Here is a 4,530-nt window from a genome sequence, read left to right on the forward strand (position 1 = left end):
ACTTAGGAGGGTTTCTAACTAGATTAGGACACATTAAAATTGGTTTTTAGAAGCCCTTATCCACTCCTACAAAGGTGCCATACCTTATCCCTTGTTTTTCTAGAAATCAGCCACAAAACAACCTTTCTAGAAGACCTTATCCCTTGTCCTACAAAAGTGACGCCCCTAACCTTTCTAGAACTTCTAGAAACCTGATTATTCCTTTCCCCCTTGGTCTCTAAAAGCCTTAGCCTTTTCCTTCAAGGATTGTGTGTTATTATCCTATACAAATTAGGCCTTTAAATCCTTTTCCTTTGCTACATAGGGGCTGCGAATTTCAGCCTATAAATACCATCTTTTGCTGCACCATTTAGTCACCATCCTCTACCATATTTTCACTACACCATTCACCCAAATATACCTCTTGTGCCGTGAGTTTGCAAAGGAGAAGAAGGAAGAACTCTTGGAGCCGTGCATGCCATTCAAGGAGCTTGGATTGTGGAACGTTTCTAGGTGTTTTCTATCTTTGTTTTAATGTTTAAATTTATTTATCTTTGTTTATTTGCGAGTATGAGGAACTAAACCCCCTTGGCTAGGGGTGATAGGAGCATATTTATGCGCCTTAGTTAGCTAGTTCTTATGCATTTTAGTTATGTTTTCTTTGTTTAAAGTAGTCTTTTAAGTTAGTTTCATGTGTTTTCAGGTTTTAAGAGCATATTACATAAAATGATGCAATTTGGAGCATTTGAGAGCAAAATTGAGCTGGAATGAAGTGTAGGCTTATGGAGCACAAGGAATGGGCGAGTTTGAAGGTCAAAGGAGCTTAAGAAATGAAGAAATGAAAGTGAAGAACAAAGAAGTCGGAATTGGAAACCAAAGTTTCTAATGTTGGAAGCTTCTATTCTTGGAGGTTTCCGTATTTGTGAGTTTCTATTCTTGTGTAAAACTAAGTGGACCTAAGCCCTAATTCTTTGTGGATATTCACCATATGCCGCACCTAAACCCTAGCCCATATCCAAATCTGATCTCCCTAATCCTATGCCGCACCTAGGGTTTTAAATACCTGATTTCCTTGCCTTGCAAGGCATTCTAGAAGCCTTAACCTTAGCCCACTAAACCAGCCGAACCCTAGGCCTTTTCCCATGCAAAATCTGATTGTTTTAACCTATTTTCTGTTGGATTTGGGCTTCTAGAAACCCTAATCTGATTGCTAGGGTTTTTAAGTGCCTATATATACTCCTTTAAAGCTTTTGGCCGAAAAAAACCACCTCCCATATCATCCATTCACTACAGAAATTTACCCTAAGCCTTGCCGCAACCACCACATCATTCTCCCTAGTTCTAAGTCTCTGCCGTGCCCCCTAATCCCCTTAACCCTTCTACCCTATTCAAATAACCATTCATCCACCACAGCCGCACCTCGTGCAGCCACCATTGAAGGAGAAAGAAGTAGTGCCGTGCAGTCCAAAGGAGGGAGAAACCTTGCACATGCAATCTGCCATTAGTTGAGTGTTTGGAGTTCTTTCTTCTCTTGTTTCTGTTTTCATGTTTAATTTAATTTGCTTTTCAATTATGTTAAACATGTGGAACTAATTTCTTTTTAGTTAGAGGCGAATTTGAAGCCATGGACATATGTTGGTTATGATTTGATTTACTCCAGTTATGAATTCATGAATTTTAGATGTGGTTTACTTTTCTGTTTTGATTAAGAACTTGTCTATGTATGTGGGTTGAGGGTCGACACTTAATTTGCATGCCTAAACTTGATGCTAGGATATAAGGGAATTTCACCTAATCGTTATGAACTTATATTCATGAGTAGTAAAGATCGCTAGTCACGATTGTGTTTAAGTAAACCCTAGGCTGGATTAACATGCGTATTCCATAGTTATGAATGCCTAGTTGATGTTCATGATTTCCGTTGAACTTAATGATCTTTGTTGAATATTGTTAGTTCACATTTCATATGCATTTATAGCATTCATATTTTGTGTCTTTGTGATGTTTTTGATCAAACTTGTTGCATTTTACATTATTTGGTGTTAGTGTGTAGTTAAGTTTGTTTTAGGATCAATTGGAAGGCAATGAAGCAAAAACACCACATTTTGTGACCGAGAGCTAGTTCAAGCATGGAGAACATCTTGTGAGTTAACTTGAAGTCCAAGTGAAGAATTGAGGACAAGTTGGTTGCTAGAATTTCAGGAATTGACAAAGGGTGCAATTCGGCCAGATTGGGTGATTTTATGCATGGCACATGCATTGGATTCAGATTGGGAGGTTTAACACACCTTGCCATGCATTTGGTTACCCTTTCAACCCCCTTTTTTCACCTAGAACATTCACCCCCCCATTAGTTACACCATTCAGCCACATTTCACCCATTCAACCCCATGCCGTGCATTGTTAATCCTTGACAGCCTGTCCTTGCAGATTTCACATGCTCCTCCATTTAAATGACCACATGCTTGCCCATTCAACCCCATGCCGTGCACTATCCATTTCAAAAAGGAATTACCCCATCATTACACACACTAGCACTCCATATTTTACAATTGTTAAGATCCAATCTTGGATCTGAATCCAAAAGCTATTCCATCCATTCCCTTTAAGTGAGCTCCTTCAAGAAATCTGAAACTCTCGGAATTCCATCTTCAATTGGACACCAACTCTACATTCCATTATATACACTACATTCCATAACCTACATTCTATCTATCCCACTCCAGATTCGACATTCCTTACACATTCATTCTATTCTTCTTACACACAACCTCTCCATTTTCTGTCCATCCTCTTCACCATATTACACCAACCATTTCACCACAACCGTACCACCTTCATTTATACATCATTCTTGGAGGAGTTACACCACACTTGGAGAGCTAGCACCGAAGGCCATTCTCAAGTGATCTTCGATTCCAGTTTTGCTTCAAGGGGTTTTTCTTCTCAATTTTATGTACACTCATGTGTTATATTTATATGTCAAATCTTTGTAAACATGAAGTGTAACTAATCTCTCTATAGGGATTCGATGTAGCCTAGAAAGATTGCCATGTAGTTAATTTGGAATGCTCAGTTTATCATTCTATTTCTTGTTTCATTCTCTAATTTAATTGTGACTTTGTGTGTTGATTTTAATGCTTGATCACCATTTGAATTAACCATAAGTTGGTTTAGCCAATCTTAGAGCACACATCATGCATAACCTTGGCAGATATGGGAATGATTGAAGGGAATGTTTGGCAAACATCATGCCAAGTGTTTCCTTTGGTTTTGTGAAAGTTTCTTATGCTTAATACATTCTTGTTTAGGAACCAAAGTTGCACATCACAATTAGGTTCATGACTAGGAATATTTGATCAAAACCACACATCATATGGATGATCATATCTAAGTGAAACAAACTCAAGAAATAGATAGATTGATGAGCATAATCTGAATTAACAATATGGAATTGATTAGAAAAGGTGAAATCGAATCCCTAGCCTTCTCCATATTGTTACAATCCCTAACCTCAACTCCCTTGGTTCTACCTCATTACATTACTTGTGATTCATTTACTTGTATTCATTTCATTTCCGTGTATTTCAAGTTACAACCTCAAAACTGCCTAAATTGTTTAGTTCTACTTTCTGTTAGGGTTCTTGCAAAACAAGTGGTTATATAGGTCTAATTAGTCCCTGTGGATTCGACACCCTTACTTGTGTTCTTATACTCAACATGTTTGTAGCACTAGGAAGGAATAACCTCATCAAAAATGGCGTCGTTGCCGGGGACTGATTTCAGTCCCTTGTAATTGTTTGTTTTGCTATTTAAACTTTGTTATTTTCATTCTAAGTAGAGTTTAGTTTTGATTTCTATTTAAGCTTGTTTGTTTTTGTTTTGTTTTAGGTAGTATATGTCACATAGACTTGTTGAGTTGGGCCAAAGAATTGAACGTTTGAAAGGCAACACTTTGGACAACTTTGTGCCATCTAGTTCATCCCTTGTCCGAGAGGAAGAGGAAGGAACTTCATCTAGTTCCACAAGTGCAACTTCTGAGCACATTCATTGGGAAAGAGACGAGATGGCTGCCAACCAAGATGAACTTAGAGCCTTGGAGGACTTTGCTCAACCAATCATACCAAACTCTCCTTCATGCATCTTGTTGTCCACGGAAGCTAGAAACTATGATCTTAAATCTTCACATTTTCATATGCTTCCTTCTTTTTATGGCATACCTAATGAAGATCCTTTAGCTCATGTTAAAGAGTTTTACAATGTTGTGAGTGGTTTACCTTTGCAGGGAGTAAGTGAAGCCAATTTGAGGATGAGAGTGTTTCCTTACACTTTGAAAGACAAGGCCAAGAGTTGGTTGATGACTCTAGCTCCGGGTTCACTCACCACATGGGATGCCGTGGCTAAGAAGTTCTTGGAGAAGTTCTTTTCCACTCAAAAGACAGCCACATTAAGGGGACAAATCTTCAATTTCAAACAAGATGATGGAGAACCCTTCAATGAGTGTTGGGAACGTTTTAAAGGACTCTTGTTGCAATGTCCACACCATGGGTT

The 4,530-nt window shown here is 38.4% G+C and overlaps 1 pseudogene; it reads right to left on the bottom strand.

Moving 5' to 3' along the window:
* Nucleotides 1-4,419: 4,419 nt before the first annotated feature.
* Nucleotides 4,420-4,530, bottom strand: LOC126588090 (small nucleolar RNA R71; annotated as a pseudogene).

This window comes from Malus sylvestris, chromosome 10 (genome assembly GCF_916048215.2).
Source record: "Malus sylvestris chromosome 10, drMalSylv7.2, whole genome shotgun sequence".
Classification (NCBI taxonomy): Eukaryota; Viridiplantae; Streptophyta; class Magnoliopsida; order Rosales; family Rosaceae; genus Malus; species Malus sylvestris.